This window comes from Podarcis gaigeae (assembly GCF_964106915.1).
Source record: "Podarcis gaigeae genome assembly, chromosome: 1".
In the NCBI taxonomy this organism is placed as follows: domain Eukaryota; kingdom Metazoa; phylum Chordata; class Lepidosauria; order Squamata; family Lacertidae; genus Podarcis; species Podarcis gaigeae.
This window is the reverse complement of record NC_139678.1, coordinates 118180604-118195282: the sequence shown is the minus strand read 5'-3', so window position 1 is coordinate 118195282 and position 14679 is coordinate 118180604. Positions and strand designations below refer to the sequence as shown.

The following is a 14679-nucleotide window of genomic DNA, read 5'->3' as shown; positions in this document are numbered from 1 at the left end:
TTTCACCCAAAGAATGGAAACCCACCATGATGGCGGATCTACTCTATCTTTGTCTATCATCTCTACATTGTTAGTGTTGCTGTGCATTTTAGGCATGCTTTGATCACATGAGTGGGTCTCATAGTTGTACCATTGTCTTAAGGGTGTAGCCTTAGGATACATTCTATCCAGTGTCTTGAATGTCATGGATTCTGCTGAGATCCTTCTTAGGGGAGATGTGTGATGACCAGGTAAAGGACAATTTCGGTGGTGGCTCTGTTTGCGGAGCCCTTTCCCCAGCAGACATACCAAATATTGCGACTTCTCAGCGAAAGGTCTTCTCATTTACAAAGTCTGCTTAGTTTTTTTCATCTGATGTATGGCTGCAAGCAAAATTATATTATCAACATATACAAGCAGAAAAGTTGCTTTCCTTCATTTGCAAGGAATCGTACAAAACAAAGTGGCACTAATAAAGAAAAGTTCCATGGTGGCAACAGAAAGCAAACTAAAAATGCTTTTGCAGTTTATCAAAACTATCCAGCAGTATCAAGTTATAGGAAAACTGATGCTATTAACAGTAATCCTTCTAGTTGGTTAATTGGTTCGGCAACTTCCATGCACATGACATGTGATGCTAATTACTTTCCCCAAGAGTAAAATGGTAACTAATCAGAGGCAGCTACAGTTGCAAATGGCAACAAAATATCTAATTAGAATAGTAGAGTGCCTGGTATCTGGTGGGCAGACCAAAGCACTCGCCAGGAGAGCTATGAGATTCAGGTGAGGGTCATATACCTTGTCAATCCCAGCAGGTATATAAGAGGACGACCCGGCTTGCCCAAGCCTCAAAACAAGCAATGGGAAAACAGTAAACAACAGAGTGAAAAGGGAACAAAATATTGGGCAGGCCTCCGGCTTTTATCATGAACCTCCCTAAGAGCTCTGGTTGGAGCTAAAGGGTGGGATATTGCATGTTATAAATACAGTGGTACCTCGAGATGCGAACGGGATCCATTCTGGAGCCCCAATCACATCCTGGACAGAATGTAAGATGAGATAACACGTCTGCGCGTTCGCGGGTCACGTTTCGCCGCTTCCACGCAAGCGCATGACGTCATTTTGACCGTGCTCCGTGGAATGCAACCCAAAAATACTTATCCTGAAGCGTATTTATCCCAAGGTATGACTGTAAATGCACAAACAAAAAGCCCTTTGGACTTCATGCATCTTGTAAACGCAGAACCCCAGGCCCAGGCCCCCTACAGTTCAGTAAGCTTATTGATTTAACTTTTAAAAGCAACAATCTCATATAGTATCCAAGAAAACTCTCAAAAGAAAATTGTTAACTGGGTGTTAATACGTTTGTTCGTTTCTTGAAGTCTCCCCACCTCTCAGTGTGTGTCTGCTAGCTACAGGTTTGTGTATTTTCTGGATCAGGGCTTGGAGCTTGAAGCCCAGGTGAGTAAGGTAAAAGGTAAAGGACCCCTGGATGGTGAAGTCCAGTCAAAGGTGACTACGGGGTTGTGGCACTCATCTCGCTTTCAGGCAGAGGGATGCGGCATTTGTCCACAGACAGCTTTCCAGATCATGTGGCCAGCATGACTAAACCACTTCTAGCACAACAGGACACTGTGACGGAAGCCAGAGCGCACAGAAACACTGTTTACCTTCCCTCCGAAGCAGGACCTATTTATCTACTCGCACTGGTGTGCTTTGAAGATCTGGGACAATGCCGAGAGGAAGGTGGGCAGCCTAGACAGAAATGGCAGAAAACCAGCTGGGAGATGGAATTAACTGTTACAAGTGAGCTGAGGTCAGAATAACGGTGTGGGAGCAGGAGGATGCTGCCATGGTCAAACCAAATGCCTACAGTTGAAGATGTAGTCCTGTTGCAATGTGCATAGAAATCAGAAGCAGGAGGGCCTTGCGTGAAGGAGGGCAGAATCAGGATACTGCATCTGGTTCAGAGAGGGAGGGGCATGATGAGAAGCAAAAGACCAAGCCAAGAGAAACTGCTGCTCAGGCAAACAACTTTAGGCCTTGACACTTAGCATTTATACCCAGCAGGTTAGCAGTGACCTAAGTGACAGCAGCACCAGATACGTCCAAGATCAAATCTGCAGCAAGATGGGAACAAACATGACTTGCAGCAGTGAGCCAAAGTGCAACGTTCATAGATTAAGATCTGATGCCTCTTCCTGACATCTTGCTGCATATAATTGTTTTCAACCCACCGAAACAGCCCCACAAAATTTCGAGTTATATTCAGTGCGTGCATATAACAAGTAAAGCAATGAGTTGCTGTGCCAGTTTTTTAATAATAAATTTGGCAGAAATTCCCTCTTCTATGCAGGAACAGCTTCCCTCTTTTTCTTTTCCATTTGGCCACCATTTTTATATTCCACCTTTTCATTGGGAAGGTAAATGGCGTTTCCATGCGCTCTGACATCCATCACGGTGTTCCATTGTGCCAGAAGCGGTTTAGTCATGCTGGCCAAATGACCTGAAAACTGTTTGTGGACAAACGCTGGCCTCCTCAGCCTGAAAGTGAGATGAGTGCCGCAACCCCCTAGTCACCTTTGACTGGACGTAACCATCCTGGGGTCCTTTAACTTTTACCTTATTGAGTAAGTCCCCACTTCAAGAACACAATCTTCCACCTCCTGGCAAATAGAAGGAGAAGAAATGAAGGCAGTGAGAGATTTTACTTTCTTGGGCTCCATGATCGCTGCAGATGGTGACAGCAGCCACAAAATTAAAAGATGCCTGCTTCTTGGAAGAAAAATGATGACAAACCTAGATAGCATCTTAAAAAGCAGAGACATCACCTTACCGACAAGGTCTGTATAGTTAAAGCTATGGTTTTCCCAGTAGTGATGTATGGAAGTGAGAGCTGGACCATAAAGAAGGCTGATCGCCAAAGAATTGATGCTTTTGAATTATGGTGCTGGAGGAGACTCTTGAGAGTCCCATGGACTGCAAGAAGATCAAACCTATCCATTCTTAAGGAAATCAGCCCTGAGTGCTCACTGGAAGGACAGATCCTGAAGCTGAGGCTCCAATACTTTGGCCACCTCATGAGAAGAGAAGACTCCCTGGAAAAGACCCTGATACTGGGAAAGATTGAGGGCACAAGGAGAAGGGAACAACAGAGGATGAGATGGTTGGACAGTGTTTTCAAAGTTACTAGCATGAGTTTGACCAAACTGCGGGAGGCAGTGGAACACAGGAATGCCTGGCGTGCTCTGGTCCATGGGGTCACAAAGAGTCGGACACGACTAAATGACTAAACAACAACATATTCATAAACAGGACTTTTGAGGATGTGTGCATTACACTGGAACACTATAAAAGAATTCCATATCAAACAATAAATCTGCTAAATGAAACCTTTCCCGCCCCCTCAACAAAGCCTGTGTAAGAGACTTACCGTATTTTTTGCTCTATAAGACTCACTTTTTCCCTCCTAAAAAGTAAGGGGAAATGTGTGTGCGTCTTATGGAGCGAATGCAGGCTGCACAGCTATCCCAGAAGCCAGAACAGCAAGAGGGATCGCTGCTTTCACTGCGCAGCAATCCCTCTTGCTGTTCTGGCTTCTGGGATTCAGAATATTTTTTTTCTTGTTTTCCTCCTCCAAAAACTAGGTGTGTCTTATGGTCTGATGCGTCTTATAGAGCGAAAAATACGGTAACTTTTACACTCCTAGCTTTCTCTTTAATGCTGAATAATACCTTTCTCTCTGGGTAGCCCAACAAGATGGTAGATGCATTACCAGAGCAAACTATTGCCCACGCTGAGTGAAAGGTGCAGAATTCTGCAAATGGGGCAATAGAGAGTCCATTCTGAGCAAATACAAGCTAGCTTTGCGACAGCTCCTGTGTCAAAGGAGCACCAATTATTATTATTTTGTTTCTGATGAAGAAACGGCTACACCATTGACTTGATCTATCAAGGAAATAAGTTGGTGGAGGGAACAAGCAGGCGGCCACAGCCTTTCTTGGTAATGTGTTTAAAGCACTTAAGGGAAGCAGTGATTATCAATCACTCTTAAATGAGTAAGTGTTAAAGATATGAACCTGTTGAAGACTAATAGCCTATTCCAGTGCTTTTGAAAGCGCAGCTCTTCAGCTGGAAATTCAAATGCTTTCACACCCCAGTGAGCCTGAATTGCACCGAGTGCCTGATGTGTAGTTTTGAGCGTACAGTGCTTGAGCTAAAATGAAATGGCAAATGCAGTGCCGTTTATTATTCTTGGAATAAATTTAGCACGTAAGGGTATACAATGGGCTGCCATGTCAACGTGCCATACATGTAGCCCAGTCCTGCACAAGTAAGGAAGGTGACCAGATGGGATAGCTCAGTTGGCAGAGCATGAGGCTCTTAATCTTAGAGTTGTGAGTTTGAACCCCATGTTGGGCAAAAGTTTCCGGCCTTGCAGGACGTTGGACTAGATGACCCTTGTGGCCCCTTCCAACTCTACAATTCAGTGATTGTATGAAAAGAGAACAGGGCTCCTGTACCTTTTAATAGCTGTGTAGAAGAGGGAATTTCAGCAGATGAAGCTCGTCATGCAAACCACACGTCCTGGAATTCCCTCTTCTGCACATCTGTTAAAGATACAGGAGTCACGTCCTCTGTTTCATCTGGTCACGTTACAAGAAAGTACCTACCTGGGATCGTGGACTCATTTTCACATTTGCTCACAGATAATAATAAAAATAAAATAATAATAAAAAAAAATATTATTTATACCCTGCCCATCTGGCTGGGTTTCCCCAGCCACTCTGGACAGCTCCCAACAGATTATTAAAAACACGATAAAACATCAAATATTAAAAACTTCCCTAACCAGGGCTTCCTTCAGAGATGTCTTCTAAAAATCAGATAGTTGTTTATTTCCTTGGCATCTGATAGGAGGCTGTTCCACAGGGCAGGCGCCACTACCGAGAAGGCCCTTCCTGGTTCCCTGTAAACTCACTTCTCGCAGGGAGGGAACCGCCAAAAGGCCCTCAGAGCTGGATCTCAGTTTCTGGGCTGAACGATGGGGGTGGAGACGCTCCTTCAGTTATGAAGGCAAAGCCACCCTGATAGCTACTTTCCCACAAACAGCAGCTTTAGGAAAGAGCTATATGACTAAGTGACCCATTTCACAACTGCCTCTTGTCCACTCCAGATTGCTTCCTCTCCCTCACTGCTTCCCTTTATTATAATGTTCCCAGTACATTGCTGTGAGGGATCCAGGCCTCGCCTCTGAAACAGCAATGCTGAAAGTTTCTCTCTGTGCAGTATGCATGCTTAAAGGCTCTTCCAACAGAGATTCAGCCTTCTGTTTTAACTTTTAAGCAGTTCCTGAAAACATTTTATTGTTCCTAGGCATTAAAGGTAAAGGTAAAGGGACCCCTGACCATTAGGTCCAGTCGTGACCGACTCTGGGGTTGCGGCGCTCATCTCACTTTATTGGCCGAGGGAGCCGGCATACAGCTTCTGGGTCATGTGGCCAGCATGACTAAGCCACTTCTGGCGAACCAGAGCAGCACACAGAAACGCCGTTTACCTTGCCGCCGGAGCGGTACCTATTTATCTACTTGCACTTTGATGTGCTTTCGAACTGGTTGGCAGGAGCAGGGACCAAGCAACGGGAGCTCACCCCATGGCGGGGATTCGAACCTTCTGATCGGCAAGTCCTAGGCTCTGTGGTTTAACCCACAGCGCCACCCGCGTCCCATGTATGCATGCTTACTTTGGAGTAAGTTGCATTGGTTCAGCTGCAAATCTCTCCCAGCTCTTTCCCACACATTTCCTGAAACTTTAAAATGATCCATGCAAATCAGAATGTTGATGAATTTGATCTTATACATAAGTCTCATCTGTTTTCAGCATTACTTTCTATATTACGTTTCAGAAGTGAGGCATTAAAGACAAATAAGCCATCACGGTGTCACTCGTGAAAACATGCTGCTAACTGGGTTATTTTTAACAAATCTTGTAATATGCCTCTCACGGCTTTAAGAACAATATTTTAAAATTGGCAGTCAGTCTGAGGAAAAAAAATATTGCAAAACTATTGTATCACCTGCAGAAGTTTCCCATTCTCCCAAACAGTGCTGAGAACCCTGTTCTCTTTTGCATCTGTCCACCATGGTGAAAGGAAATGTGTCATTCATGTCCGATGATTAATTGGGACTCATGACACACAGAAAACCACCAAATACTGACCGCAATAAACCTGCATCTGTATCAGTGATGAAATATTGGAATTTGAATAGTGCAACACCACCAAGGCAAATCTGTGGCTTGTGTACAACAAATAAGAAGATTGTTGTGTAAAAAGGCCCTCTTTCATTTGAGAAGAAAACAAAACAGTTCAATATTTCATTTGTAGTAGTATTTAATAATAATAATAATAATAATAATAATAATAATAATAATAATAATAATAATAATAATAATAATTTATTTATACCCCGCCCATCTGGCTGGGCTTCCCCAGCCACTCTGGGCAGCTTCTAAAAGAATATTAAAATACTGTAATACATCAAACATTAAAAGCTTCCCTAAACAGGGCTGACTTCAGATGTCTTCTAAAAGTCTGGTAGTTGTTGTTCTCTTTGACACCTAGTGGGAGGGCGTTCCACAGGGTGGGTGCCACTACCGAGAAGACCCTCTGCCTGGTTCCCTGTAACTTGGCTTCTCGCAGTGAGGGAACCGCCAGAAGGCCCTCGGAGCTGGACCTCAGTGTCCAGGTAGAATGATGGGGGTGGAGACGCTCCTTCAGATATACTGGACCGAGGCCGTTTAGGGCTTTAAAGGTCAGCACCAACACTTTGAATTGTGGTTGGAAACATACTGGGAGCCAATGTAGGTCTTTCAAGACCGGTGTTATATGGTCTCGGCGGCCGCTCCCAGTCATCAGTCTGGCTGCCGCATTCTGGATTAGTTGTAGTTTCCAGGTCACTTTCAAAGGTAAGCATCATAATGGCCTGGTTTTCTTGACTTTGGCTATGATCCTATGGCCACTTACCTGGGAATAGGCCAGACTGAACTCATTGGGGCTTATTTCTGAGTAAACAAATATAGGATTTCACTGTTAGTATCCTGTGCAAAGACTTTGTTCAAATGATACTTCGAAAGGAGACAAGATCTCCAGTTGTCTTCTTCAGTCCGTGGGAGGACTTCAGATTACTCTGAATGTGATCAGCAGGCGTCAACACTTTTATTGCTTTGGGGATTTATGCAGTGCAATCCTATGCTTGCCTACTCAGAAGTAAATCCAGAGTAAAACTTTATTCTCCCTCACCTTCCCATTACATATTATGATCCCTTTTTACAATTTAAAACACCCACACAAAAATTGCTGGAAGTCTGTGCACTCCTGTTGTGCACAGTGTCTTCATGAAGTTAAACCAAGAAATTCTCAAGGCAAACACAAATCAATGGAAGCAAAAAAACACTTTAAGCTTCCTGGGTAACAACAGACGAAGTCTGCAGAGAAGCCCCTTGTCCATTTCATCTCAGCAGCAAGTCCAGCGGAAGCCTGAAGGCAAAGTCTCAAGGTTTATTGTTATTATCATTTACTTTAGCTCTTTTGTGACCGAAGGATTAGCAGCTGTGACACAACAAAAACAGAAATACTTTTCTTGTAGCATTCAATAAAAGTGCTGCTGAATGCACAGCCCTCTCCATTTTAGTTGTCTTTTGTATTCCATATATCATATCCCTTTGTTCAATTTGGGTGAAGGTCAAGCATAGTCTTAATAATAATGTGCAAGTAAAACAACAACATTCTATCCATCTTAGCTACATGACTTGCCTCAAAAGGGGGGGGCTCTTCAATTTACATATGATTCGCCTAGCTGATCAACAAAAGATTGTTGCCCATCACCAAACATTCACATTTCAACTGCAGTGGTACCTTGGTTCTCAAACTTAATCCGTTCCAAAACCAAAGCATTCCAAAACCAAGGCGCCCTTTCCCGTAGAAAGTAGTGCAAAATGGATAAATCCGTTCCAGACTTTTAAAAACAACCCCTAAAACAGCAATTTAACATGAATTTTACTATCTAACGAGACCATTGATACATAAAATGAAAGCAATAAAAAATGTTCTGCGGTCACACAATCAATCCATCAGTAGCTGGACTGGGTTCCACACAGTCACAAAAACAAAACAAAAAGAGCCGCAAAAACAGAAATGCTAAATAGATAGCAAAAACAGACAGACCCCAGCGTAACACTCAAGACGGAAGTGTGGCACTCAAAACGGAAGCATAACACTCAAAACGGAGCACATTCGGCTTCTGAAAAAAGGTTCGCAAACCAGAACACTTACTTCCAGGTTGGCAGTGTTTGGGTTCCAAGTTGTTTGCGTACCAAGGCATTTGAGAACCAAGGTACCACTGTACAAGAACAAGAACACAGCTCTGTTTCCAAAAGCTGTTTGACTGGCAGGCTAAACCAGGTGAGGGTAGCCGATGTGTCTCAAAGCCGTGGTGAGCTGGGAACTTGCCCTGCATGCAAAAAAAGGTTTCAGTGGATTGAGCAGACAAAACCAATAGTGGGTCCAATGGTCAAGAAGGGAGCTTCTGCACATGCTGTAGAGAGAAGGGAGGGGCAGATGGAGCTCCTCAATCAAGGAAAGTAGACCACCTAGGAAGAAGAAGAAGAAGAAGAAGAAGAAGAAGAAGAAGAAGAAGAAGAAGAAGAAGAGGAGTTTGGATTTGATATCCCGCTTTATCACTACCCTAAGGAGTCTCAAAGCGGCTAACATTCTCCTTTCCCTTCCTCCCCCACAACAAACACTCTGTGAGGTGAGTGGGGCTGAGAGCCTTCAGAGAAGTGTGACTAGCCCAAGGTCATCCAGCAGCTTCATGTGGAGGAGCAGGGACGCGAACCCGGTTCACCAGATTACGAGTCCACCGCTCTTAACCACTACACTACACTGGCTCCTCCTAGGAGGAAAACTCTGATCCTAAACCTCCGCTGCCTTGTGGGATATCTTCAGGAGAAGAAAAGGCTAAGGAGTAAACCTTACACAAATCGAGAGTGGAGTCCCTAAGATGGTTGGATGGTGCCTTTTATGCCTCCTTCTGGCAACTCCTGCACCAAGCTGGTTGGTGCCAAACATATTCTCTGCTTTCCTTTGAACCACATCAGCAAGGCTAAGAGTCTTCTCATCTGGGCAGCCCAGGAGCTCTATATCCACCGCCGAAGTTTGTGACCCAGGGAGGTCATTTAGGTGCTGCTTAACACAGCAGTTTGACTTCACTGTCAGAGGTGCACGCCATTGTCTGTTAAGAGACAATGCCAACAACATCATGTACATAACCAATTTTTAAGTCTAGGCTGTGGGTTTCATTTCAGACTGTTTATGTGTACAGTGGTACCTCGGGTTAAGTACTGAATTCATTCCAGAGGTCTGTACTTAACCTGAAACTGTTCTTAACCTGAAGCACCACTTTAGCTAATGGGGCCTCCTGCTGCTGCCGCACCGCCAGAGCACGATTTCTGTTCTCATCCTGAAGCAAAGTTCTTAACCTGAAGCACTATTTCTGGGTTAGCGGAGTCTGTAACCTGAAGCGTATGTAACCCGGGGTACCACTGTACTACTTTTCAGGGGAAATAGCCAGTTATCAGTATTGATAAGAACTGGTTAATGCCTGAATCTTTTGGTGAGGATGCAAAGATGGGAAATCAGAATGATGTGTACAGTCTATGCAGAACTACGTAAATTAGACTGAACAGTTTCTACTGAAAATTCACATCTTTCCCCATAGCTACAGAAGTCACAGTGCAATCTCCTTTTCCTCACCTCCCCCTGCTTTTCGCATTTCGTGGTTATCACTTTCTGTCGCAGATATTTAACTTTATATCAGGGTACTTCAGGAAACCTAAGCAGCTACTCGTGCCTTTCATCTCTAGTCACCTGGATTCCCAAATTCGTGTCAAAACAAGGGACGAGAGGTTGGGTATTGTGGGGATCTGGCTAATAACTTGACAAGTAGGTTGATTCCCTCAGGCATAACTGATTATGATCCATTAGCATCAGAGTAGATTCCCCCCCCCCAAAGTCAAATTTGAGCCACTTAACCCCCAACATAATTGAGTGGCTTTAAATGTTTTTGAAAGGCAAGATATAAATAAATGAAGGACAAAGAAAGAACTATCTTGAATGGCAGCTTTGTCGTTGTTACGTTACATAAAGTTGCATACATACACTACACAACACAACACTATTTGTGTACCATTTGCATATCATCATTGCCTACTTCACACAAAAGAAATCCCTTTTGGTCTTCTCGTGATGGTAAAAGATGCAGAAATATAATTGAACCTTGGGGTTTGGGGTGGAGAGTAGGTAAAAGTATTGTGCTTTTTAATATTAGATTTAATTATCGTGGAGTTAAAAAGAAAGACTAAAAGGTTCAGGAAGACTTGCGCAGCAATTATGCATAAAATATTGTAGCAAAGAAATGCTTTTTTACATTTGAAATCAAAGTAGCTAGCAATTTGTTTCTAACCGGTTTCCAGTCTATGTGGGGTTCCCCCCCCCCCTCTCTCTCATTTTCTATCCCTGACATGGAGCCTTTGACTAAGTACTTCTTTTTCTTTACCACGTCTTTGTTGATGGGCTAAGCTTTTTATCGTACTGTACCTCGCTGTGCTGTTATTATTGCTCAAAGTTTTCCTAAATATCCTCTGTGAATCCCTCTGACAGCTTTTCTGCCAATGCTTAGCTACTGCTGTGAGCACTCCAGAACAGCTGCATACGTCTCTGACGGTCCCCTCACTGAAATATTGTACCTCCCCAATTAATTTCTCTTCACTTCTCTCTTTTAGCTTGCTTAAGCTTGTGTATTGCTGAAGAAATTATTAAAATTGCAGGATGGTTTTTATCTGTGCTCTCTTTGTCTGCCAAGTCACCTTAGATCTGAGCTTCCTTTAATCATACTCCTTTATGATTAGAGATAAGAGAGTGGCGTTTTCGTATTTGTCTCCCAATCTTCCATTTGTAGAATATTTTCTCTTTATGTTCTCGTAAAGCCAACAAATGCAACTACTTGCTTTAAATCACTGTACAGATTTATATACAGTATTTATAAATTTGGGGGATGCCTAAGATATACATGGTTGTCTTTTGTGGCAAAGCAAAAGCACAGGTAGAAGTCCCTAGAACAAGGTGGAGAGTCGTAATTAAAAGCAGAATTTGGCTAGGCAAAGACCAATCCTCAAAACATTTAGCCAAACTAGATCAGCTACACAAACACACAAATGCACACAGCTGTTTCCTGTTAATACTGCCAGAGGCTATGGGCAAGGTGCGGGAAGGGGGGGACCTCATAGACCTGGTGTTTGGTGTTATGAATATATTTCGTTATAATATGACATAATGGAAAATGATGGTTATTATCTGTCAGTGGTACTTGGTACTCTGGGAACCAATTCAAACCTCTAGTTCAGGGGTCAGCAAACTTTTTCAGCAGGGGGCCGGTCCACTGTCCCTCAGACCTTGTGGGGAGCCGGACTATATTTTTTTGGGAGGGGGGAATGAACAAATTCCTATGCCCCCAAAATAACCCAGAGATGCATTTTAAATAAAAGGACATATTCTACTCATATAAAAACACGCTGATTCCCAGACCGGCCGTGGGCAGGATATAGAAGGCGATTGGGCCGGATCCGGCCCCTGGGCCTTAGTTTGCCTACCCATGCTCTAGTTTGTGAAGCAAAAATCATGCATAAATTTCAGAGCTCACCCAGGCAGCCAGAGCAGGCAGGCTGGTGAGTCAATAATAGTTAGGGTTACTCTTACAGCTGAGGGAAATTTGCCAGTATAATCAATATTAGGAAAAGCCTTTGCTCAATTTAAGGCTCACCAGAGGAGGCTCGTTTTAAAACACGTGAGTGGAAGCATAACCTCCCCTGGGGTTTTTCCATTTGCCGTCACCCTATAAGTGCAACAATTTATTTGGGTCCAACCAGCAAACTAAACTAAATTCTTTTTCAAGTTTAGAAATCTCATGACCAAATGAACTGCCATAGGGATTATATTAAAGTTTTATTACAATTAATATCAAACATGATTCCCTGATCTTTTAACTCGGCAGCTTCACTGTACACTGCCTGCTAAATACATTTTTGTTCAGATAAGCCTACCCAGATATGTAGAGTGTGTATCTACAGATATATGAGGCATTTGCATGTATTTTAATCTGTTTTTAGCTTATTGCTGGTTTTAATTATCACTTGAATGTTTTAAATGGCTGTTTTTTACTGTTTTTATAGATAATGTTAAAGGGATGCGGGTGGCGCTGTGGGTTAAACCACAGAGCCTAGGACTTGCTGATCAGAAGGTCAGCACTTCAAATCCCCGCGACAGGGTGAGCTCCCGTTGCTCGGTCCCTGCTCCTGCCAACCTAGCAGTTCGAAAGCACGTCAAAGTGCAAGTAGATAAATAGGTTCCGTTCCGGCGGGAAGGTAAACGGCGTTTCCGTGCGCTGCTCTGGTTCGCCAGAAGCAGCTTAGTCATGCTGGCCACATGACGCGGAAGCTGAACGCTGGCTCCCTCAGCCAATAATCGAGATGAGCGCCGCAACCCCAGAGTCGGTCACGACTGGACCTAATGGTCAAGGGTCCCTTTACCTTTACCTATAGATAATGTTGTTCATTTATTCTTTTATTCTTTCTGTAAACTTCTTTGATGGTTTTTTTACAAAGTGGTATACAATTTTTTTGGGACGCGGGTGGCACTGTGGTTTAAACCACTGAGCCTAGAGCTTGCCGATCAGAAGGTCAGCAGTTGGTATCCCCGCGATGGGGTGAGCTCCCGTTGCTCAGTCCCTGCTCCTGCCAACCTAGCAGTTCAAAAGCACGTCAAAGTGCAAGTAGATAAATAGGTACCGCTCTGGCAGGAAGGTAAATGGCATTTCCGTGCGCTGCTCTTGTTCGCCAGAAGCAGCTTAGTCATGCTGGTCACATGACCCGGAAAAACTGTCTGCGGACAAACGTCAACTCCCTTGGCCAGTAAAGCAAGATGAGCGCCGCAACCTCAGATTCGTTTGCAACTGGACGTAACTGTCAGGGGTCACTTTACCTTACTATACAAATTTTACAGAATAAATAACTAAAATAAACTCAGAAATTTAGTCCCAAATGCACTTCCCATAGCCTGAAGGCCACAAGTTTGCAAATCTCATGTTCATCTTTTTGTTTCGATTTATTCATTTATTTATCAAATTTTGCTGTAAATAAATAAATAAAACCTCTAAGGTGTTTCTGCCAATACATAAGGAAGTTTTTGCAAGTCCTGTGTTCACAAAGCATATTTGTGGCATATTCTGAGCTATAAGGCACCCTTTATTCCAAGCTATTATGCATGTTGCCAACCTTACTCTCAGCTGTCCTGAATTAATTGCTATATAGAATTTCACTCGTCGGTGAATCTATAATCACACACAGCTGTGAAAAAGAATGATAATAGCCCATTGATGGCCTGGCCTACGTTGAGAGTTGTGCGTTGCTAGAAGACGGCACCTGTATAGATAATGTATTAAATGTATTATGAAAGGTAATTAATCCTTATAAAATTATAATGCAGTAAAGATTCTGCAAACCCAGTCCTGAATTATCTGCTTCACAATTACTAACAATATTTCATTAATCAATGCAAAGGGCATGATCATTCCTTGAGCCAAACTTTTTTTTTAAAAGCTGGAGGGAGAGGGCAGTCAAACTAGTGTACACTGCAGCGGAGCAGTATAAAGATCACATGAGAAGGGAGCTAACAGGTTGTCTAGCTTGGCCCTAAGAGCTCACATGTGGCAGCTGAGTAGCTTATTTCACAGGCTTCCTCTATCTCGGCCTTCCAGATGTTTTTGTGGGAATGTTCAGGGATGCAGGAGAGGATATATTGTCTGATAATAGCCTTTCCAACAAGTTTACAATTTAGCAGAGTAACATTCCCCTTTTTAAACTTGCAGCGGATGTGTTTGCTCAGGCTCGCTAAAGCCTCTATAATAACTGTTCTGGTATTTTCCCCTTATTTCCTCATAAAAGATAAGACACGACATAGTCTTCTATAAAAGTATAAAAAGGTTTACTCACACATCATTCTGTTTACAATAGGATCCCAGAAGGCAGACTTGGCTTAGAAAAGTAACATATACCTGGAAACTATCTCATAAGGAGACAGTCCCTTTGTCCTCTCTTGGCTGGAAGCTGGAAGCCAAGAGAGCATCTTTGGCTAAGCAGATGTTGCTTCTTGATGCATGTAGTCAAAAAGAGAGAGATGGCTGCCCTGCCCTGTGCTTTTGTCGTTTACCTGCACAGGTGAGGCCACGCCCACCTCTAGTCACATGCAGAGGAAGTCTGTCCCGGCCCAGAAGGAAACAGGAAGTTTACCTGCTGGCTAGACAAACATTCCTCCCCATGTGTAAACATGTTCACTCTAGGAATGTTGTACTTGACTGCTCTTGTGTTTCACATCTCACAGTTTTGAGACTACAATTCCCATCATCCCTGATCACTGGTCCTGCTAGCTAGGGATCATGGGAGTTATAGGCCAAAAACATCTGGAGGGTCAAGGTTGAGGAAGCCTGTTATTGCACCTGTGTTTATGATATATGTCTTATCCCAGCTTCTGAGTGGAAGCTTGGCTGAACATTGAGAAAGAGAAGAAAGGGCAAGTAAGGTGTGTTTCAG

The 14679-nt window shown here is 43.4% G+C and overlaps 1 protein-coding gene across 1 annotated transcript in view; it reads left to right on the top strand.

The window, feature by feature from the left end:
- Nucleotides 1-14679, top strand: part of MYO3B (myosin IIIB) — a 291721-nt gene that overhangs the window by 229967 nt on the left and 47075 nt on the right. The gene's annotated exons all lie outside the window — the stretch shown is intronic.